This window comes from Stegodyphus dumicola, chromosome 8 (assembly GCF_044657685.1).
Source record: "Stegodyphus dumicola isolate Sdum_Otavi_A_Nest chromosome 8, ASM4465768v1".
Classification (NCBI taxonomy): domain Eukaryota; kingdom Metazoa; phylum Arthropoda; class Arachnida; order Araneae; family Eresidae; genus Stegodyphus; species Stegodyphus dumicola.
In genome coordinates, this window is record NC_140775.1 from 104,106,344 (window position 1) to 104,131,853 (window position 25,510).

Sequence of the window (25,510 nt, forward strand, 5' to 3'; positions counted from 1 at the left end):
TGAAAATATGGTACTTGCGAATTATTCCATCGACTGTGAAACTGTCACGAAGTAGACCGATGGAGAAGGATATAAATTAACTGCTATAGCTGCGATTTCACCTTGCATTTAGAAACAAATTATTAAAATTCGAGACCTGCCTTTTATAGGAACCCAAGCAACTAATTATTTTCAAAGTTATGCAAGCGTTTACCATTAGAAAAAGTGTATATTTATCGACACGATATGGGAAACGAATAAACAATGGTGATGAGCTATTTGTAAATTTACTCCGTTTCATTTACAGCTGGTGGAGAGAATTAGCATCTGTTAAATGGGGGAAAAAAACGACAAAACAATAATAAACTCGAATGCTGCTGGAAGTTTGCATTAATACCTTTCTAGACCTTTTGGTACATTCGAAGGGCCTAAGTAGTAAAAACTGACGAAAGTCGTTTTAGGAAACTCAGAAACGAAGAAGGACAAATATTGATTTTGAATTAAAGAAAGAAGCGTCAGTTTCTTAAGAATTGTGCAGGAATGATATTCCCGATTTTAGCAGGATCTTCACTAACTTTTATAGTCAACAGGGTAATACGTAAGTAAAGAGAATATTTAGCGTACATTAATTATTGGAATTGCAGCCAATCAAGCTAGAATTTTATTAACATTTTACATTAACACCTGAGACATTTCTGTAAATGTCATAATTTTGGGCTGAGAGTAGTTGTCATAGTAATACTTCTTTAAAAATTTTATAGGAACATCGAACTGTTTGATTTGAATATTATACATTACTTTCGTACCACAATTTTCCAATGAAATAAGATACTGCTATCTTGTAAATTAAGAGTATCGTGAGGCAATCAAAAAAGATTAAAGTTCATCTTTGATGTTAAGTTACGTAAGAATTAAAGTAATTTAAACGCAATATTCGTAATTCATGTAATGAATTTATAAATGCATAAAATTAAATAACAGAAATCTCTCAGCTACTGGGAATTAAAAATGCCAGAAACGGAAGCTGTCACCTTGTAGTATAGGAGACATGAATTGCATGTGGTGAAATATGTATTTCAGAAATTTAATTTTTCATTTTACTTCTTTGCTGAGATATTTAAATAGTAATTTACCAGTAAACATACTTCTTCTTTTAGACTACTGTTAGCGTGAAGGAATCAAAAGTAGTACAATATCCGCATTAAATCTCAAAGCATCGGAGAAAATATTTTCGCTCTTCAAAATTTTTTATATCGCTTTCTCAGGGGAAGCTTTTAGAGCTGATAAGTGCAATATTTCTACATGAAATATAGGTGATTCCTCTCATCTAGAAGTATATATTATTAAAATAATTATATGCTGAATAATAATATATATCAGCAGTTAAAAATATAATAAATAATGATATTTAATAATGCAGTGCTATTCGACAACTTCTCAAAATTTCAAAATGCTATTTTGCGAGTGCTTAAAACAATGCTTTTGTGAGTGCTTCTAAGAATAAAACTATAATAAACAAAAAAATAAAAATATGATAGCTTTCAGATTTTAGATTACGCCCCAAAGGAGCGTTTTTTTAATGTTTTGTCTGTTACCTTTATTTATTAAATATTATGTTCTTCGCCCTTAAACCACATAAAATTCAATTCAACAACAATATTATGAAATATTTAAAAACAGCATATCTTTAGAATTTCCGATAGACAGTATTGCTCGCTGAGATTTTTTTTTTTTTTTTTTTTTTTTTTTTTTTTTTTTTTTCCAGTCCAAAGGAAGGAAGTCCCAGAAGGACTATTGCTTTCGTTTTGCGATTTTGCGTTGAAAACTTTAAAAGGCAGAATCACTTTTCAAATCGTTGCTACCAAATACTATCGGCCTGTATTATTATATTTGAAGAAATTAAATAATGAAGAATCTAAATAAATGTAAGTTGTATGTTTCTCGCATTGTGATAAAAAACGGTACCTAGAGCCATCCAGTTTTGAATGACATAATCCTACTGCGAATAAGGGCATCTGAATGCCAAATTTGGAATTTGTTTTATTATCGATTTCATATTTTGTAAAATTTTAGCGAATTTTTGATTAACAAACTTAACTATTTAAAAACGAGCAATAGCAACACACTACGGGAAAAAAAAAAAAAAAAAAAACCTTTTCATCTCCAGCGCGCGGAACTGTGTACCTGAAATTCTAAAGATATCTCATTTTAAAATTATTTTGCGACATTGCTGTTGAACTGAATTTTATGGTTTAAGTGCAAAGAACATGATATTTAATAAGTAAAGGTAACACACAAAACATTAAAAAAAAAACGCCCCTTAGGAGGTAATTTAAAATCTGAAACCTTTCAGATTTTTTTTAATTCTTCTCTTCTCCCATACAATGTTGCCATTGCTCCCTTTGAAATCGTCGAGTTCGTTAATCGAAAATTCGTTACGTTTTACAAAATATGGACTAGGTAACAAAACAAATCCGAATTTAAAATTTCGGGCTTCCAGGTGCTAATGTCCGGGTGGAGGATTACGTTATTCAAAATTTGATGTCTCTAGGTAACATCGTTTTTTCGCATTACGAGAAACATACATACATTTATGCAGATTCTTTATTACTTATTTAATTTCTTTAAATATATTACGCGGCGATAATATTTGTTTGCAACATTCTGAAAAGTGATTCAGACTTTTAAAGTGATTCAACGCAAAATGCCGTTTCGAGATTAATAGCGCTTCTGGGCTAACGCTACTCTAGACTAAAAACTGTATTTACTCGAAAACGAGACAGCCCTCGAATGTCGATGGCTCTTTCATTTTAGGAAAAATTTTAAGAAGTAATAATATAATTGAATATTTGATGAGAACAGGGTTCTTATTACCTTGCATATAAGATAGAACATGGTTCCTCTCTTACATTGTTCATTTATTTCTGATTACAATAAAATGCAAGCTGCATAATTAAATACAATATTTTTCTACGGTACAGAAATAAAAGTTATGAAAAATTAATGATACATTATTGCCTACTTGTTTTCAAGTATACCAATAATCAAAGGATGTAGACCTTGAAACCACTTAACTAGGCGTGGCAATTGCAATTAATGGTAGCTACGTAGTTTACATAGATGATAATTACTTACATGCTTTGTTTAGCATTTAAACAGAGTAATTATTCTTTGTAATATAATATTAAATTCTTTCCTCTCATTCTACAATTCCATTTATTATAATTGTCGATTTTAAGACTTCAGCCCAATTTTAGAAAAAATTACATCATACTCCAAGTTTAATTTTCGGGCAAATGCGGTGTATAAAAAGCAAGATAAGAAGACATAAATTCAGATTTCTAGTATATTATTAACTTAATATGTGATGTGAAAAGCAAAGCAGAAATCAGAGGAATTTAATTTTTAAAAACGTGGCCAGAATAAACTAAACTGTGAAACCATTTTATTACAGAATTATACCTCATACTGTATCACAGTCACACCATACGGGAACTTACAAGAGGCACGACACTAGACACGTCTCGATATGAAAAACTTTATGCAGCCTCTACGTTTTCCATTCTTGGGACAAGCAGAGATAAAAGAAATATAGCAGATATTTCTGACACTCTTGTTAAGTAGTATAGGACATATTTAATAAAGTAAAATCTCAAGCGGACTGTATTAATGAAAACATATTTATTGAATATTGAAAAGAACAGCAGTAAAAAAAAAACGATCACCAAGGCAATGCACAATCTTTTTTACTCTCGCCATAAAGCTCGAGCAAGTTAATCTGCATCTGCCTGTGATTGCAATCTAGTTTTGAAAATGTAGGCCTAAACATCCCGCCCACCATTGAAACACAGTTTCAATTAATTACAATTTTAAACACAAACTTTTCAAGCATAATAGAATGCCAACATTTTTGAGGCTGCTAATCAAAATCATACTCAAGAGTCTATATCAGTTAATAGTTTGTATCATATTTAAGAGTTTGTCTCCTGGTTCAATAAGTGACAAAGCTTAGCAGTAGGTCTCTTGAGTTCTTCCGTGTGGAGTTCGTACCGTTACTACGCGGATCTTACGGTCACTTCCTGGATGTAGTCTAATGACTCTTCCCATACGCCACAACACTAGTTGAATGTTTTCTTCTTTGAGCAATTTGTGGGTCATATTATAACAGAAAATAACCGTTTTGGAGGACAAATTGATCGAAAGTCCTTTCGGCAACTTTTTTTTAGCTCAGCCTTCAAATTCCGGCAAATGGGATGGCTGCTTGGAAGTTTTCGTATTTTCCTAATGTGTAACATGGATACGAACCAGTTTTCCCTAGAAGGTTCTCCACGAAAGTATTCCTACCGTTACGCAGATAGTCTTCTTGCAACTAATCCAATCTATTTCAGTCTTACTGAGCCATTATTTGCTATAATAGTCAACTAGTGGTCTGCAAAATGGATTGAAGAAGAAACGGATATATATTATAAGGATATGTGGGCTATCTGCGAAACAGCAGGGATGCCCTCATGGAGGACTTTCTATGGAAAACTGGCTCATATTTAAGTTACTTATGAAGGAAACCAACCATGCAGCCAACCCATCCATGTGGGACCGAACTCGGATCGGATGGTCTTAACCTCGACATTCAAAGTAAATTCAACGAACAACTTAATTATTCGCTCGAAATGCATAGAAGTGTTTAATTTTAATTTGTTGTCTATTTAATTTTACTCAAGTTTGTCACTGCTTTGCACTGGAATTCAGATGGTTGACAAAGTGGAGAATCTCAAGGAAATTAATAAATGATTTTACAGAAGTGAAACTAACAAGATGTAAATTTGAATAAATCATTTTTTTAAAATTATTTTGTTATTTATTTATGTTGCCTTTTATCATCAGTTTTATTAATCACACTAGACAGTTGCAAACTTTTAAAATCTTCAGGCTGTTAAGATCTGAAAACTTTAAGATTTCAAACTGTTAAATTCTGAAAACTTTAAGATTGTTTATTTATTTATTGATGAAAAAATTTAAATAATTCGTATTTGTGAGCTAAGTAAATTATGATGCACTATTACCATGATTTCTTTTTACATGCTCTTTTTGTTGTCTGTCAGTCTATAACTTAACTAGTTATTTATTAATTTCTTAAAAATAATAAATAATAATAATGATGATAAAGGAACCTTAAACGGTGTAAATTGCAGATGTAAAATTCAAGATAAAATTTCATATAAAATCTGCTAATCTAGAGCTTCTTTCTTTAACCACATATTTCGCATGTTGCTCTTTAATTCTGGACTTTCTGTGACATGCTTCTTTTCTTTATAGTTAAAAACAGTGGCGGCTCGTGGCTAAAATTAGTGGGGGTGCTGTTCCAAAAAAATTTAACCTTCGTTTTAAAATTGTGTAAAAGGAAACAAACATGTATAAAAAGAAAATTTATTTTGAAACTTCATGAAATCTTACAAGAAAAAAATTAAACATATCTTAATTACTTTAACCAAAATTGTTACAGTTCAATCTTTGTCTATTCATTTAAAAATGAAGCCCACCAGCGGCCGACCGGTAACGTCGCTGAGCACTGGTAATTCGGTCCGAGGTTCGAACCCTGCAAACGGGCTGGCCGCATGGGTGTTTTCGTGGTTTTCCCCATGTGTAACGTGCATACGAGCCAGTTTCTCTTAAAAAGTCCTCCACGAAGGCATCCCTCCCTTAAGGCAGATAGCCATCGAGTGCTTTGCCGTAATCTAATAAACCAAACCATTTAAAAATGAAATCCATTCTTTTAGTTTTAATTTGCCCGAGAAGATCAATAACTTTATCCTTGATCTCTGGGTGACAACTAAGGAAATTTTTCTTTATTGAAAGCAACGCAAGCGCATTTATTCTTTCCGAATTCCTGGTGCTTCTTAGAAAAGTGTTCATTCTTTTCAGTGTTGAAAAGCAGCGGTCTGCCTCTGATGTAGTAATGGAAACTCTCAAGAGAATTTTTATCAGTTTCGTAATTTCACTAAGAACATCATCTTAATTATTTTCGAAGATAAATTTCAGTAGCTCAGTTAATTTGCAGTATTTATGGATATCAGACCTACAATAGAATACTTTTAGTTCAGTTTCAAGCTCTTCTTTGTCAATCATTGGATATGCTTCAGTGGTCAGTACTATTTTTTCTGTAGAATGTTCATTTCTAAAACTAAGCATTTCTTGTTAAACAATTTATAAAATAGCAATTTTGAAATTTGTTATATATTCATTAACTTTAAACACACTAATTTCTCTGTATTGCATTTGGTTGTATATTATTTCAACATGAGGCATCTGATAAAAAAGCTCTAACCCAAACTTTAAATTATCATCATTTAGATATTTTAAAATTCCTGTTGCTTTTGCAATAGTTTGATCTGCATTTGATGTTGACTAAATTTTAGTAACGCAATTTATAAAAAGTTGCAAATTTTCATGAACTCTGTTTATGGTCCGTATGTTGAAGTTCCACCTTGTGGAGGACGTTTTCGACAACATGTCAGAATTTCGGCACTGCAGGAGCGGCAGTGCTCTTTTCTCTACCCAGCTTGCATGCTGCTTTCTGTGTGCGCATGCGCAGAACAGCCAAATGGCATGTCGCTGGAACTGTGAAATGCGCAGTTCCAAACAAAGACTTTCGTATCTTTTTCACAAACTGGGGGATGGCTACTGACATTAAGCTTAAGGATTATGTATTGTAAAAGTATAAAGAAAGAATTAAAGACTAAAGGGCGCACTATATTAAATATTAAAAATAATAATAAGTGGAAATAGGAGATGCTGCAGTTCCACAGTGCTTATTACGAGTCGCCACTGGTTAAAAATTTGTTCCCGATACATACCCCAATGAAAGGAAAATCTCATAAAAAATCTAATCTTCCAAGGAAGCAAATCTCGATTAAAACCAATGATGCTAGGAATGCTGCTCAAATTTTCAGTCTTCTTAAATTTTCTTAACCTAAAACAGAATGAAGAAGGGAGGGGTACTCCAGAATTTTCTTTCCAAAAAATTCTGTTATGCATTTCCACCTTTATACCCTGTAACCACGTGCAAGTATCGCTTAATAATTAATCCAGCCCCAATCCAAACCATCATCAGTGAAATAACCTCGATTTTCTCTCTTTTCCTTATTTTTTTTGGGAGGGGAGGGTTTGCGTAGGCCCACGATTTCTGTTTGCGCTGCTAAAGATTGTCTTTTATTTTTACTTTATTATATATTATATTTATTTATTTATTTTTTACTATATAACAGGAATTTTCAACTTTCATAGTTTCAGGAAAAATGCAGCCAGTCTTTTATTTAGTTGTTAAATACTTAGTTTTAGTTTATGAATATAAAAAACTACTTTTAGTCAATGTTTTGGAATTTATCAACAGTATTTTGCTGTTTAATTTTTAAACCATGTTAAAAAACAATCCAAAATAAATTCAAAATGTATTTTTTTAGCTTTGGAAGCGAGAGCAGGTTCAATGGTGTTCTTGCAATGGTGAAAGCTGTGCATGTACTACATGAGCAGAACAGGTTGAAAATATACTTTCTTTTTTTTTTTTTTTTTTTAAAGTCCCTTTCGAAACATCGAGACGAATTTCCATGTTAAGTTAGAATTTAGGTCTTGTTTGTGGCGCCATCTATAATTCTTCTTCGTCAAAATAATTAAATATATTTTACTCAATTTAAAACTGTTCTCAATAAAATGCTGTCATAAAATTTAGAAAGCAAATTTTATATGACAATTATCCGATTCAATATATAAATAAAGAATAGATTGACATCTTTGTTTAAATTTTCCTTTCAGTGAGTAAAATTACAAATGTGACAGTAAAATTACAAGTAACCTCTACTTACCTATACTTACTAGTATTAAATAATAATAAAAATATATTTCGATTAACAGAGGATATTTTTTCTCTAAATTAATAGTTTCTTATTGTAATCTTATATTATGTATTTGCGTACTTTTATGAAAGCATATGAAAACTTAAATTTAACTCAATTTTAATTCTTATTCTCTGCATAAGAATTTATTTCATGTGAAATAGTTGTAGCAGATATCATTGATTAATAGCTGCATTATTATAAAAATAAAATAAAAAATAAATAAATTGAAAGTAAAATTTTAAAGACAGCATAAAACTAGTAGCCAGAGATGAAGGTAAGATTAAAATGTTTGAAATTGCAGCCTGCGAGGTTTTACATATTGTAAAATGCCCATTCTCTTCACACTCACTGTTTCTTTCTCCGCTAACTTTATTTGACTTTATTTGACTTAACTTTTTAAATTTATTTATACAGTATTTATTCTTATTAGTACAACCGTTTCTTTATCCACATTTCCCCCCTTTTTCTTTTCGTTTCTTTTTTTTTTTTTTTTTTTTTTTTAAAGTCTTGAAAGTATATACATAACAATTTCGAAATTTAAGGAATTATTCCTATTTGTTTTAAAAGCAATATTTGCTTATATACCTTCATTTTAAAACAACATATATTCAGAGGCTGAGCTTATAAGTGTTGATTTTTAGGTATACAAACGTATTCTGTTTTTTAATTCAATGCAGATTTATTCGTTTTTGCTACTGATACTAGATGGCAGCAGGTTTTATAATTTAATACATCATTATGTAAACAAAAGTTTGAAGTTGCATTTGCTTCAAATATTGCATGTGGTTTAAAAAATTTATGTCAACAATGTTATGCATCAGGTACATGTGGATCACTAGTGTATGACTACATGAATAAAATATGAACTATAGTATTTATTAAAGTAGAAGAAAGACAGCTTGAAATTTCACGAAAATGAAAGGTAATTTAAAATGATGATCTAGAATGTATTTTTAACATTAAATTTCATCTAATCTAGGCCTAACTTTCATTGGCTTGCTCCCAAAAAATAAAGATTTTCTATTTTTAAGCACTGTTACTGCTTTTAGGAGTCGTTCTTTCTGTTTCACTTACAAAATTATATCATTTAAGCAGTATATGGCACTTTAAATATCTATAAACGTAGCTGTACATTTATTCCTGCGGCGTGGCATTTCATGTGCCAAACTAATATATCGATTTGTTTTGGCTTCGTTGGCATTTTTTCAAATTATTTCAGTAAAATGAACGCTTCTTTCTACACTGTGTAATTCCAGCACTGTTATAACTAAGTACTTCTGAATGGTGTAAAGCAGCTAGAAAATTCTGCCAACTCCACTGTTTCCTCAGGTACATTTATGAAAAATTTATTTATATACATAAAGTTTACATTAGCAGTATCTGATGCGACAAAAATTAATTTTTCTTAAGTTTGATTTTTATGTTGTGATATTAGGAGTATTTATATTACCGTAAATTTATTATTTTGAGTTGCATAAACGCAGTTACTATATTTAAAATTACCCATTTCCGCAACGCAAAAGTTTTCCTTGATATTTCTGCTTTTTGAGCTTATTTTTACCTTGTATAGAATAAGAATTGAAGAGTTAATAAAGTATTAAAATAACCACCCGTAACTTCGAGAATTATTAATATAAAATATATTAGTTAAACAGTATAAGTGCAGATTATTAGATTATTAGTTTTATTATTTATAAGAAGTATGCGTTACCACACGAAATAAAGTGGGTAAATACCTTGTTAGTAACATTCATTAATTCTTTAGAGTTGAAAATTTGGAATAGTTTTATAAATACAGCAGTAAAAAGTTTCAAATCTTACATTTTTTTCCACTAGTAATAAAGTGTAAAACTGTTTTCCCTTTTAAAAATTTTTAATATTTTATACTGTAAAAATGCGGTAGGTGTAGTAAAGCACTTAGTTTGTTGTTTTTAAATGTAAATTACTTTAAAATAGGTAAATAAAATGTGATTGTATTTTCTCTAGTCAAATATCAAATGACACAAATGGAGAATTGATGAAAAGTCACTTAATCTTTTATCTTTTATATTATAAGTTTTACTGTAATAATAATAATAATTTTTTCTTTGGTAGATTTTTCTTTGTAGGCTTGTTCTTAATTTATCTTTTGTTTTCTTTTAAACTAATTTCAGTTATCAGAAAGCATGAACAGTTATATTTTATATATTTGTTCAAGGTAGAAAATTAAGATTGCAAGAAATATAAGGAATCTATTTTATAGCATAAAAATATTATCAAGATTTATTATTAATACATTATCAATAAAAATATTTTACTTTTTTTAACATATAAATACATATTTTTTGTAATGATTGCTAAACTTTATAATTCTTGTATTTTATTTATTGACATCAAAAAAAGGTGCATATTGAAACTAAATTGATCAGAATTCTTTGGCACTTCCTTTCTGTTTTGCATAGTAGGACTGTGTTCAGTCAAAGCTGTCAGATCAGAAAAAATTGGACCTATATATAATTTTTGAATAATACTTATTGTATATCTTCTTGAAATACTGACCTGATATGTATTGATAGTAACAAAAAAAAAAAACATAATAATGAAAATTCATTTAGTCTTTGTAAGCAACAAAAATATCATTAATATTTAGCAATATTGTATCATAAAATTTTAAATTGTCTTAATAGGTTGATAAACTATAATATGCACATCATTTATGTATAATATTTCAAAGCAATATGTTTAATGTCATAATCAAATTCAAGTCACCAATAAAGAATATAGAGGATGGCTATATATTAAGTTATTTATCATACCAAAGCATTTGGCTGTGCAGCTAAAAGCGATGCAGTTTTGAAGGAAATTTAAAGAAAAACTGATTTCTTGAGAGGATTTGTGGAATTTTGTATCTATTATAAAAAGGGGATTAATTTTTTCATCCAAGCACTAAAACACTACATATATTGTTACATCTGTGAAATGTCACAAAAACCACTTACTGTCTTCAAGCACCAGAAACTAAATCCATTGAAAACTACCAGTATTCAGTTTTCTTATCCACTTGGACATTGGTGAACCCCATTAATATTAAGGAAATAACTCTTCCTATCTAAAAGAAATGGATTATTCCAGAAGCTACTATCATTAATTTTATTAGTTTATTACAAATAATAAATAGTTATTAAGATCTCATAGCATAATATCTGGTAGAAGATATTAAGCAATAAATTGCGTAAACTTTGTTAGAAAACATTATCTTACCAGTATGATTTAATTTGGATGAGTTTAAGTACTTAAAATCCAATTGTACATTAAACTTTTTTCTGTTGTTAACTTTTATAACTTGAACTAAGATGTTAGATAAGGGTTTCTTAAACTGGGGATCGCTGGACCTGCTGCAGGAAGTCACCAAAAATTTTAGCAGTTTTGATATTTCTTAGACTTTTTATAATAATTTTACAATTACCAAATATTTTTACACAATGTATCTGAAAATAGATAAAGATAAGACACTGCAGACAAAGAAAAAAATGAAAACATTTTTACGCCCGCCTTTTTATAATATAAACGTTCTTTTTTTTTTTTTTTTTTTTTTTTGCTTTGCATGTGACGTTGTCATTTCATCTGTTACTTATTTAAACATTGTTCTGTGTCTTAAAACTAGAAATTAAAGTTAATGACCTAAAACTGCAATAGTATATTATTACAGTACAAGTGAAAAAATTGACAGTTTCACTCACGCATGTGTTGAATTTGGGCAATATTTATAGGGTCCCACAAAATTTTTGTAAAAAGCAGCCAAAATATAATAATGGTATATATATATATATATACCCGAAATATAATTATAGGGTTCTGGGGTCGCGAAAAATTCTCAGTGATAAAAAGGGGTCACGACTGAAGAAAAGTTTAAGAAACCCTGTGTTAGATTAATTGCATATCTATCAGTATTGAAGAACATATTATTCTGTTTGGATGATTTTAAATTTGCATTGTATTGGAAAAAGATTCTAATTTTACCTTCTAATAACAGGAGAGAAAACCATTTGGTTATTTGCAGTCTGATTTGGGATTGTCTATTTGTTTAAAAATATAAGTGTTTTGTTTTGTTCCTATTGAAGTAGTGAACGTATTCTGAAATGTCTTTTTCAATCAAGCTTCTCATTTATCATTTGTTTCGCTTCATGTAACATTGCATTCCATTTGTGTTATTTTTAACATTGTTCTAAGTTGCAAGTAAGCATTATTAAGTCTCATTATGCCTACTGTGTGAAAATTAAATTTTGTAGTGTATCTTCACTAAAAGATGTGCAGATTTTCTTTATTATTTCTTGAAAAGAACAAAATGTAGTATATATTTATCATAATTCATTTCACCATAATTATTAATACAACTTTACAACTTCTAGGAATATGAATATATATATACACTCAAACTTGTTTTTGTGCGGTGAAAAGGGACTGCATTAAAAAAAAAATGCACGAAACTTCACGAGTAGCTATAAAAAATAGTTGGAGTCGTTTAGAGTTGCATTTTTTTCATTTACTATGAAGCTGGTGGTCAGTTTTTGCTACGACTGTTGTTTCACTAGATGCTTGTATGTCTCGGTGGCCATATAGACAAGATTGAAGCTCCTTTTTTTATTGATTATTTATTTATTTTTTATTGATAACTTCATCAATTGTGTTCCAATTTGATTGAACCTTTTGATTTTCATATACTGCACCAAAAAAAAAAAAAAATCGCACAAATAAAAAGTCACATTAAAAAAGGCCGCAGAAAAACTAGTTTGAGTATATCAATTTTACTGCAGAAATTGCTTTTCACTCAAAATTGAATTAGCTAAAATGCTTTATCGAAATGAGTTATTTGGTTCTCTACATTGGTTCTTTATCCCTTCTATTCACGGAAATGTTTGACCTAGCTTGAATTGCCGGTTTGGCATCGCCTTATTGCTCGAGTAAAGGACGAAACACCTTCGTATTTATTTCTTAATTATTGTTAATTGAACGGGAATTGGTTTTTCCCTTGAAAAGTCAACTAATTTCCGATCAATGGCAATGATTACTTGCATTTAATTTAATTTAATTACTTACTTTTAATTTATTTCTTTTTACAATTGAAATTTTGTTATTCATGATTTAATTCAAGTCCCCCTTAAAAATTTTTAACATTTTTCGAAATTGAAATTACTAAATATGGATTCACTCTTTTAAGATAATTCTACTAAAATTAATCTTGGGAGATAATATAATCAATATTCTTTAGTAAATAAATTATTATTAGCTTACTTTGCAGCAATTGCGCAAGTAGTAGAATAACTTGATTTCGCACTAAGTGAATTTAAGATTATACAATATATATATATATATATATATATAGAGAGAGAGAGATAGATAATTCTTAACAGTATTTGTATATATATAGCTAGAAGTTGCATTTTTCTTAACAATTTATACTTAGTGAAATCATTGATGATTAGTTTTCCAATTAGGATAGTTGGTTGGGATGGGAAAAAATGTTAGTATTTATTTTTTTAAGTAGGTATTTTATTCGTGCTTATTTTTATAATGTAGATTACAAAATATTTGCTGTATGGTAATACAAAGTTAGTCTCAGTTCCAAGAAATTCCATAAAATCTTGTGGATCTGAGTAGATGAGATTTCCTGAACAGCGGTAGTTCATCAAATATTCACTTTTGACAGCTGACATTGTCCTAGACAATGTGCTAATTAATGTAGGCTCAGGGATTTCAGTGCCTTTAATATTGAATCTCAGATAAAGCATGTTCATTTATGACTGTACTGCAGCAAGGAGGCAAAGACACTACTGTCACTTAAAATCTGTTGACGTAAAAGTTCTGTTTAGAAGGTGGTAAGGAAAGCATGCGTGCTCCGCAAGTTCCATCAGGTGTACTGTTAGTTAAAACTAGATTGGCAGATAACCCTTATTTACCTACATTAATTAATGCAATTGAGACCTTTAGAAACAATTTTTGCAAACATAATCCTGAAGTACTCTGGCATAATAACCTACCTGTGATATATGGGGTTTCTCGTATGTAAAGTAAATATGAATCCTTATCCTTGTAAAAGTTTTCTATGAAAGCACCCCCTGAAGTCAATGTTTTTCAAGTAGTATAATTAATCCCCTAAGTTAACCTAACTTTCATGTTATAAATTAATCTAACTTTCATAAAATCATGCTATAACACTAATATAAACCTAGGAACTTGTTTTTACTGAAATTTTATTATATATAATATTAATATTTAATTTTCCCCTTCTAATTTTCTCTATATTAGACATTTAATTTTATTATGAAACTGATTCTGTCCACTTTGGTGCAACAGATTTATTTATGCAAATAATCATTTACTATTCCCTCATTTATGTGACAAATTTAAATAGCAAGTTATGTTTAATACACTCATGCTTTGTAACAAGTATGTTTAATATTATATTATTCTCATTATTATAAAACAGTCATATTAACTGGAGATTATCAGTTTTTAAAAGTTTATAGCTACTGATGCCTTTAAGGTTGAATATTCTCTTTAGAAACTTATTATATATAAGCAGCATAAATTGAAATTTTGTAAAACATTTAAACATTCTCTATGCACTAAATGCTATAATAAGAAAATGTTTTTGGCACTTTTGTGTTAACTAGGTGCCACTTAGCGCCAAACATAAATTTTGACTCGAAATCTTACGACATTTCGGCAACCCTAACGATGCGTAAAGCTGCATAAAAGAAGAAGAAAAAAAAAAAAAAAAAAAAAAAAGAAGAAGAAGAAGAAATTGTAATAACAATAATGTATCGTATAATTTATATAATGTTTAATGTGCGTAATGCCGAATTTGTGCAAATTTCTGATTTTTCGCTTAAAAAATAAGAGAATTGCACAAATTCGACATCGTGCAAAACCTTAGCATTGCATAGTTATTCATGACGCGATATAAACAGGCAGTCACATTTGGCAACTCTCGCCCAGTTAGCAGAAAAAGTACCGTACCGTATTTTCTGTTTTATATATTCTTTGACCACAGAGAGCCTACTGGCACTCTTATGTAACATTTAGACCGATCCAGGTACTTACGTATTAACGCAACCAGGCCAAAATTCGCATAAATTGCGAAATTTGGCGACCCTACTTACGGCAACCCTACGTGTTATACGTAGTTTAAAAAAAGAGCATGTGGAGATTCACAAAATTTTCCTGCATTTTCGTGCAAATTTTTGTAATTTATGAGAAAATAGCAGTGTACATGGATAAAGTGAAGAGTGTGCGCAATGCCATTTTTGTGCAATTCTGAGATGTTTTTTTAAGTAAAAATAAGTCGACGTGTACATGGTTATGGCGAATACAGTTTTGGTACTTACGTATTATCGCAACCAGGGTGACGCTATTTGTGAGTTTTGACGCTATTTGTAAGTTTGAGTAAAAAAGTATGAATAGAAAGAAAATGTACATTTATTAATTACAGATAATTTTTAATACAGTTTTTTATATTATTTTGTTTTAAAATATAAAATAGCAATTAAACCCTTCCGGTTTCGAATTTGAATAAGTTGCAGAATTATTTTTTCGGCGGAAATCTTTTAGCACTAATTGAAAACCGTATTCGCCATAACCATGTACACGTCGACTTATTTTTACTTAAAAAAAATCCCAGAATTGCACAAAAATGGCATTGCGCACACTCTTGACTTTATCCATATACACTGCTATTTTCTCATAAATTACAAAAATTTGCACGAAAATGCAGGAAAATTTTGTGAATCTCCACATGCTCTTTTTACAAAACTACGTATAACACGTAGGGTTGCCGTAAGTAGGGTCGCCAAATTTCGCAATTTATGCGAATTTTGGCCTGGTTGCGTTAATACGTAAGTACCCCGATCCACCCTAAATGAGAGTTAAGAAATTGTGTGATATGTAATCTAAGAACGCGGATGATGTAAAAACAATTTTTACAGCAGTTTTCATCTGCTCTTCACCCACAAGTGGCCCAGCGGTAAAGTCGCTGAATACTGATAGTTTGACTTGATTCCAATCGTTCGGGTTGGCTGCACGGTCGTTTTCGTTGCTTTCCCAGTGTGTAACGTGGATACGAGCCAGTTTCCCTTAGAAAGTCGGAAAGCGGCCGAGCGGTAAAGTCTCTGAACACTGGTAGTTCGGTCCGAGGTTCGAATCCCGCGAACGGGTTGGCTGCATGGGCGTTTTCGTGGTTTTCCCCATGTGTAACGTGTATAGGAGCCGGTTTCCCTTAGAAAGTCCTCCACGAAGGCATTCGTTCCCTTAGGCAGATAGCCTTAGTGTGCTTTGCCGTAATTAAATAAACCAAACCAACCCTTAGAAAGTCTTCCTCGAAGGCATCTCACCTCTTAAGCAAATAGCCCTCGCATGCTTTGCCGTAACCAAATAGACCAAAACAAATCTCTTTTTTAAATTACATATTTTCGACTTTCGTCCTGTTTCCTATTTTTTTTTTAATGCACCGAGAAAAAAGTCGAAACATTTCCGATCATGTTCATCCATTGCATTTCGTAAATCAGTTTCGTTTCCAACCGCACATACGTGTTTGTGTTAATGAATACGCTATCCGCAATCAAATAATGTTAGGCACAAATATGCACTGTTTATGCATCCCAGACATATGCAGTTTGCCAAATGAATTTAAGAAATTTGTGTACTTGTGTCATCGTTTAAAGGATTAATTGTTGAAAATCAGTACAAGTCACACTAATATTTAAAGAAAATGTTAAATTATTTTCCTTTTGTATTTTGTGAAATGGTGTCACTTTCTATTTCCATAAAAATATGCTAATTTGCATACTTTCCTTGCTGAGTAGTTGATCATAATATTTTACTATTCTCTAGTGGGACAAAATCTTCAATTAGAAAATTTTTTTAATTTTCAGTATGCTGTAAATAACAGTTAAGTCTTAAAACAAAGCACGCAGTGTTATTTCTCAGAGAAGGTATAGTATTAATTCAGAAGTCAAACAACAAAAATCAGCGTTAATTTACAAAATTTTCACAGGACTAGTTTCGATGGTTTTACCGAACCATCATCTTCAGCTGCAAAACCGCAAATCATTTGCGGTTTTGCAGCTGAAGATGATGGTTCGGTAAAACCATCGAAACTAGTCCTGTGAAAATTTTGTAAATTAACGCTGATTTTTGTTGTTTGACTTCTGAATTAGTATTTATTCGGCGTGTTATTGTGTCTTAAGGTATAGTATGTAATTTTTAAAAAGTTTTTGATGCTTGATGCTTGTTATGGTGCAAATTTCATGTTCCTTGATGCAAATTCCGAAAGTTATTCCAATAAGCTCAATTAAAACAGAGAGAAGTAAAACAAGCGAATAAAAACTAAATCAATTTTTAGTCCAAAGGGATTTCAGTCCCGAAGGACTATTGCTTTCGTTTTGGCATTTTGCGTCGGACTCATAAACGTCGGTTCGCTTTTCAAACTGTTGCCACAAAATGTTAGAGTCCTGCATTATATTTGAAGAAATTAAATAATGAAAAATCTGCATAAATGATTGTCTATTTCTCGCATTGTGATAAAACAATGGTACATACAGCCATCGAATTTTGAATGAGGAAATCCTACTGCGAATATGGGCATCTGAAATCCCAAATTTGGAATTTGTTTTATTATAGATTTTATATTTTGTAAAACTTTAACGAATTTTTGATTTACAAACTCAATGCTTTAAAATCGAGAAATGGCAACGTTATATAGAAAAAAAAAAAAAAATACTTTTATCTCCAGCTCGCGAGACTGTGTATATCGGAAATTCTAAAGATATGCTTAATTTAACATTATTTTGCGATATTGCTCTTGAACTGAATTTTATGGTTTAAGTGCAAAGAACATGATATTTAATAAATAAAGGTAACACTCAAAACGTTAAAAAAACGCCCCTTTGGACGTAATTTAAAATCTGAAAAATTCAGTTTTTTTTTTTTTTTTTAATCTTAGTTATATTCTGTGTACTGAGTAAAAAGCAGTCTTCTTTAATCAAGAATTTTTGCCTCTTGGGGCAATTTCAGCGGCTCCTTAATTCTACCTCTTGGTGCTTCCATAAATTTTAAAAATTTGGTACGTGTTACAGATTACACCGGCTATTTTACACCAACATATTTTCTTTGGCACTTATGTATTATTTTGTTGACCGTTGACGGAAATTTCGGAAACGGTCACCACTCGGTTCTTATAGAATTTTATAGGAGGTGGTTTATTCATAATTGCGCAAAACCGCGGTACGTGGTAGATCGACGAGACAATACTTAAGTTCTTTCTTTAAGTAAAAAATATTGTCTTTGTATCGTACCTTTGTCTTATTCAGTGAAGTAAGTACTGAACGTAGTTTATCATTACGTTAAATGATTAGTAACTTCTATTATTGACTAGTTATACTTGTAAAGTGGTCACTGTACAAATCTTTTGTGATTTGAATTTTTCTGGTTATAGATTAAGCCAATAGGTTCGCTAATTTTCGCGGCTATATTCCGTGACCGTTTTCACAAGGTAGTGTCATAATGTTTTGGTACAAATATAATTTACTGTTTCTTCCTCCACCCTGTTTTTAATGCATACTCGAAAGTTTGCTGATTTACGAGATCTGAGATCTTTGGATTCCGTTCGTCGAAGTATTATAAATAAAATTGGGATGGAATGAGCCCTAGTGCGCTTTAACTTAATTGCATAACCGAGTAATTCACTTTTTCTTGAAATGTTTTGGTACAGATATAATTTACTCTTTCTTCCTCCACCCTGTTTTTAATGCAGATTCGAAAGTTTGCTGAATTCCGAGGTCTTCGGATTCCGTCCGCCAAAGTATTGTAGACAAAAACTGGAATGAAATGAGCCCTAATGCGCTTTACCTTAATTACATAACGTGGTAATTAATTCACTTTTTCGTGAAATGCCTGTCTGAAAAATTCACTACACAGTGCTGTCGGGACAGGCTTCAAATCGCGGAGAAAACATGGAGATTTGTGACTATAGTATTTTTACAGAAAGAAGAATTTAAAAATCAGTCCATTAAAAAAATCCTCTAGGAAAGTTAGTGATACGGGAGGTAGAGCTGATTATCCGTTGTACTGTACTTCGGAGTATCAGTCCAAACAGGGATGAAATTTAGGCGGATCAACGTAGTTATACCAATTCCTATTTAACCAAAGGATCAAAATAACTAGTTTCGCCTTTTTACAGTGCAGTTTGTAGCCATGTCTGTTATGCTTTATTGCTCTTAATGATTGTGGTTAGATTTGCTTGGTATAATACCTACAGAGATGATTTAAATTTGGTCGCATTTTCTGGTCGATTAATAAGCTTTTAAATTAAATTTAAGATGTCGAATATCATTCTTGTAAAGCAACATTCTCTTCATAAATCAATTCACAATCCCATTAACTATAAATCGAATTTTACAATGAATTTTTGACGAAACATTTATTCTCAAGCATATGTGATAAAACTTATGCCCAGCTTGTCTAAAAATATTAATTGTCGTTTCACAGAATTATGTCACACTTTCATCATAGTGCGGTCTAAGACTGTTGACAAAAATTATATCCTAAGTGGCTGTTTTGTTCCACACTGTCATTCTGATAATTTAGTCATTACTTATCTAATGAAATGATGATTGCCTAAAAATACTGGTTGTATGTTAATTCTTGAAAATAATTGTTAGAAAATAATGATGTTCTTTCATGAGTTTTTAGCCGCTAAAAAGAAAAATCTCAATCATTGAAATCTTAATAAGGTACTGCATTGTTCAGAATATATTTAAAAATCTATTTATTTTTATCGTGAAAAGAGTTTCTAAGAAAGTAATTTTCCTAACAGCACCAGTATTAGTAACTAGTATAGTATATCTCTCTTTAAGCAAAACGGTCGTGAAAAATTTTTGAAGGAGAACATAAAAATAGTGTTAGTATTTCATATACTATTTCACCTGCACAAATAAAGCAATTTTCACGTTCAAGTAGGAAGCAAAAGTCAAAGTGATGCTCTTAAATTTCAGCTGAATTTGAAAGAACTGAAGTAAAAGAAGCCAGGTGTTATATCGGCATCGTGTACGAAAGTATATGTTGGCGCTGTAAGATAAGATATTCAGTACGCTCTTGTGAACGGCTGTGTACACGAGAAATAGATATAAAACGTATCAAATGACATTTATCTTCTGTATAGATACAGAAAGCAGATAAGCCTCATTTGTCAAAATGATCGTGACAATTTTAATGTATAATTGATATACCTTGATTAAAAACATTGTGACGGTTATTTTTCATGTCATATAACTGCTCAGTGTGTTATAATGGGATTGTCACATGTAACAACGCTTATGTGAAACTTTTCCAATAAACGAGTTTCTTTCAGCACTAGATTGAAGAGAAAATTTCTAGCCGAAACAGTTTCGCTTAGCGATCTGTCGTGCGTACGTACCTGAGACATATTACGAGGCTGGGGAAAATGTTTCGTATAGGAGAGTAAGGAGACAGCATACTTATTAGAGGTCTTCCCGTAGGTCAAACCAAACAGATTCGGGGATTAAAATTTCAACAGTACATTACAAATCTTATGTAATGCAGATTAAAATATGCCTTCCCACGCACTTGGATACTTTAACGACAATTTTCAAGTTTCTTTTGAACAAAAGTTCTTTAAATCCAAAAATAAGTTATCTTGACTCACAATATGTACTCTTTATTTGCATGAGTAATACACAGATTTCAGTCATTAGAATTATTAAGCGCACACCTTCAAGATTATTAGGCTTAAACACTTCCTTACTTAACTATATTCCTTATGCCCAGAAATGGAGGCACTGAATAGACGACCACCGTTGCCTTCTATAAAGCACAAACAATTTACATCCATGATTTCTCTGGGATTAGAGTATCGGCTCTTCAATACGGCAATGAGTCTTAAATCACTTTCCCGTTTGAACGGCCAATTACTTAAAACTTAACAGATCCATTTCCCGGTCCGCCCGGATCTAATGTTCGGAACTTCATTGTTGTTTCTCGACCTTTCTAAAGAGGAACTCTGAAAATATTATAGCGTTAAGCAGAATGTCTGCTTAAAATTGAAATGTAGTCAGTTAAGGAGAATCGGCTGATGTTCACATTACAGTGATAGCTTTCAGTCGCCGAGAGTTGAAGCAGCTACGAACTAGTACCAATGTTCCGCCATTGTAACGATGTTTCTGGGTTTCACCGAAACAAAATTTAAGTTCTTGTAAAACATTTGATCCAAAGATAGGTGGCTTTCACACGCAGATCTGAACACTTTAATAAATTATCAGCCATATGCCTTAATAAATCAAAATGCATTCCGAACAGTAAATATGTCAGACTGTCATAATCTGACGGTTGGTAATGTTAATTCGTAAGACGACTTATGTTTTCTGTTACCTGTGGGGTCCTAGGTTTTATAGAAAACTTGTGTTCTTAGCGAGACTTTCTGGAAACTGATATCAGTTATAATGTAAAAAAAATTTCGGAGTAAAAAACAAATTGATTGTAAGAACAATACTTTCAGTAAAGATTTAAAAAATCTGATGTGGCCGCCACATCACTTCCTCGTACGGCCTCTTGAGTTATACACATTTTTTGCTGCATTTCATTTACATTTATTTCCTCGAAACATTCTAATTTAATTAACCGATTCTTCAAGGAAAGTTCAAAATGACATAAAAAATTGCAAATTTTGAAATCAACTATTCCGCTCAATTTTTGTCTTACGTGACTCAAAATTTTATTTTTTCATTATGATTATAATACTTTCCAAAATAAAAGTACGGGAACTGGGAGAGTCCACATTAAAAGTTAAATTTCGTTATCTGTCGAAAATTTATTTTTTTTTTCCTCAAATTTGACATTGCCAAAACGTGAATACTTTCTTAATTTAAAACACTTCGGTAATTGGAAGTACAGGGTGCGGCAGCGGTCATAGCGTAATTTGACTTGCGTAGTACAATGACGTACTGCATGAATGCACGCCAGCTCGTGCCGCATTCGTGTACTAATGAGCTGACATTTCGAGTATGACAGTGATATGGATGGGTGGAGTGCACAGCATTGTGCCTTTGCTATTGAAAGTTATTTCAAAAATAACTACTCTGTTATTGCTACCCAGCGTCTATTTCGGCAACATTTCAACTTGGGACGTTATGGGAAAGTTCCTGATGGACGAACCATTGCGACAGACATTTCCAGGTAGAGTAATTTCTCGTTTGGGTGACATTCCCTGGCCGCCTCGCTGACCTGATCTTTCATGTGCAGACTTTTTCCTTTGGGGCCACCTGAAGTAAGAAGTTTTCCGAACACGTTGTGCCACCATTCCTAAAGTTGAAGGATCGCATCAGAACTGCCGTCAGCAATGTCCCGGTGAATACGTTACGCCAAGTTATGGCAAGCTTCCAACGCCGTCTGGATGAATATTTTGTGCAGGGGGGGCATAATTTGACAGGCATCATATACAAAAAGTAATCCACGGAATGGACAATGACTTTAGTAAATGGCATACCTTTAACTATTGGCATAAGAGGTAATAAATAAATTACAGTTACTGCCTTATGATGTATTTTTAATATCCTACTATGAACGCTGCCGCACCCTGTATATGACTACGACCAACGACTGTGAAAATAAAGGCCGTATAAAGATTTTTAATTTGAGCAAGATGACATATAGTAAGCAGCAACAAATTGACGATGGTTCTCTGCGTTATATCCTTGAGAGACTTAACTGCATAGTTAGAAAGAAGACACTCAAAGGGAAGACTTGTAGACACTCTCAGGTAATGCTCAGATTCTCTTCTAAAGTCCTGTACGAAGGCATCCCATTTGGGACAGAAAGCACATTGCCACTGTTATCTTCTACTTTCCCACTAATCTTTAGTATAACAGTTAGGTTTCAATTTACTTTTCCGTTATCCACTCATTACACATGCTAAGTGCCTCATTCTAATGAAAATCAAATTAATTGTTTAGTTATTATTCAGTGGCATAATTTTATACAAATTATAAATATTTACATAAATTTCATTGCTATGTGCTGTTTGATATTTTGAAATAAAATCTGTTAGTTTTTGGTAAACATTTTTATTGATCACGTACTAAATTATAATTTTCACATAATGGTGTCTGTGAAGGTAAAATGATTCAATAAAACTGTAGGCAAATGTACAAGTTTGAGGCTTTCCATTAAGGATAAAATGGAATGAGTTTCTACTGCAGTGTTAAATGTTGAAGTGATCACAATGTTTTTTAGAGCCATTCTATTAATCAGTATTGCATCTTTTCATCATCTTAATAATGACAAAATATATTGCTCATATCAAACATCATATCCTCTCCGATTTCAGCCGCACTGTGGGTATCGCGGTTTGTGAAGTATCCTTGCACAGCTGGGTAGACTCGTATGTGTACATTGCACTCGAAACCCTTGGCCTAGAAGCATTAACTGTAAAATTTTGTTCCCTCAAATACCATTACCGACCTTGCCTCTTCGTGGTGCAATCGAAACGTTCGACTTGAGACGTTCTGAAGTGGAAAAAAAGGGGTAGTTATTTCCCTTTTCCCGGTTTGTCGTGAAATGACATTTTTAGAGTTTATTGAGATCGATGGAATACCTTCATATGCTGTAGTTCAAAAGGAGACAATTGGATATTCTAAAGCGTATGTTAATGAGTTTCCTGTTCATAATCGGCATAAGAATGAAATATTTATAAGAGTGACATATGAATGGATAGAAAATTGTCATAGTTGTTCATTATTTGCTGTTTTTCATTCAAAATTCTTGTTAAATTTTCGATTATACATTAATAAGAGAATATTATTAAGTATTTGCCGGCCCTATTGAATTACATTTAGCAGCTGAGTTAGCATATAATTAATAAAAGTTAACAGTTATATGATTTCAGTTATAAAATATAATCTTATGTCGTTGTCCCTTTGATCTGTATTTAAGACTACTGAATGCTCGTAGTTCGACTTATGGCCCCCAGCGGCCGAATGGTAAAGACGCTGAACACTGGTAGTTCGGTCCGAGGTTTGAATCCCGCGAACGGGCTGGCTGCATGGGCGTTTTCGTGGTTTTCCCCATGTGTAACGTGTATACGAGCCAGTTTCCCTTAGAAAGCCCTCCACGAAGGCATCCCTCCCTTTAGGCAGATAGCCCTCGTGTGCTTTGCCATAATTAAACAATCCAATCCAATCCAATCCGTAGTTCGACTTAGCTTCTAATCCAGGCGTACGAGCTGGCTGCGTAAGTGGGTTTGAGAAGATAAACATAAACGTGAGCCAATTTTTCTCGCAAACTCCTTCACGTAGATATTCCTTTACTTAGACAGATTTAGCCGTCATGTGCTTGCATTTTCAAGCAAAAAAGTAGCTGTCTTCCTAATAAAGAGAGATGCCTTTTTATGAAAAAAGAGAGACACCCCATAGAGACAACCCGTTCTCTGGTATCTGAACCTGGGTCGAACTATTAGTGCATAACGACTTTACCGCTCGGCTGCTAATGAGCCTGTTTACAAATATAAGCCGGCGGATTGAGTTGATTGATATCGTTTGGCAATGTACGTTCATGAAAGATTTGACACAAAATTATAGCTGGGCGTTGAGCAATGAAGATGGCTGCCGGAATCTGAAAAAAAAGTTATATTAAATATCCACTAATGTGATATAATTTATATACTGCTAATTTTTATTTATAAATGGCTGAAGATAATATTAGATTTATATGAAGTATCCGATCTGGGAACCCACCAACGGCCGAGCGGTAAAGACGCTGAACACTGGTAGTTCGGTCTGAAGTTAGAATTCCGTGAACGGCTGGGTGCGTGGGCGTTTTCGTGGTTTTCCCCATGTGTAACGTGTATACGAGCCAGTGTTCCTTAGAAGGTCCTCCACGAAAGCATTTCCCCTTTTAGGCAGATAGCCCACGTGTGCTTTGCCATAATTGAATAATACAATCCAATCCGATCTGGGATTTTAATTATTAGTGCATTTCAATATAAGCATCGAATGAGGAGTGTAATTACACCAATGTTATAAAAATCGAATGACATTTAAAAAAAAAATGAAAAGAATGAGTTAAATGCATTTTAGCAGTACGTGCAATATGCTGTGACAGTGTAGTACAGAACGTCTTCCTCCCCCCCCCCAAAAAAACACATAGTCACTGAATACGTTTCTTTTGAATCTCTATGTGTTTATTCTTGTTAGAACCTGTGAAGGTGAAAATGTGAAAAAGGGCTGTAAATTAATACTAAAAATATTAAAATGCAAATATTGTATTATAAAAAAATCTGAACGGGTTCATATTTTGATGACCGTCCAAAGGAATCTTTTAGTGTTTAATACCGTTTATCAGTAGAGATTATTAACAGAAATGGTCGAGGTGAAGTGACGAAACATTTTATAGGATAGTTCTTTGTAGAGACATTAGGATTTTTTGGAAACCGGAGAGATGAAAAATTAGCAACCGCCTTCGCCGGGAATCGAACCACGGACCTCTGGAATACCGACCCAGCGTGCAGAACCACTACACACGAAGTCACGCTAGGAAAGAGGGAGAAATACCTTATGTACTCCCCTTTTTAAAGGGCGACTGGGGTTTTCACGGGA

At 32.2% G+C, this 25,510-nt stretch overlaps 2 protein-coding genes across 3 annotated transcripts in view; one reads left to right on the forward strand and one right to left on the reverse strand.

Moving 5' to 3' along the window:
• The window catches only part of LOC118186822 (uncharacterized), a 370,423-nt gene that overhangs the window by 317,571 nt on the left and 27,342 nt on the right, over positions 1-25,510 (reverse strand). The window contains exon 2 of the mRNA XM_085822216.1: positions 10,847-10,956. The gene's annotated coding sequence lies outside the window, so the exon portion shown is untranslated. The remainder of the gene's footprint in view (positions 1-10,846; positions 10,957-25,510) is intronic.
• Positions 8,639-25,510, forward strand: part of raw (NDT-like domain-containing protein raw) — a 326,151-nt gene continuing 309,279 nt past the window's right edge. The window contains exon 1 of one of the 2 annotated variants that reach the window (XM_085822210.1): positions 8,639-8,790. The gene's annotated coding sequence lies outside the window, so the exon portion shown is untranslated. Of the gene's footprint in view, positions 8,791-9,135; positions 9,198-25,510 lie in introns of those variants that run through there. The other variant, XM_085822211.1, reaches the window with a different exon arrangement.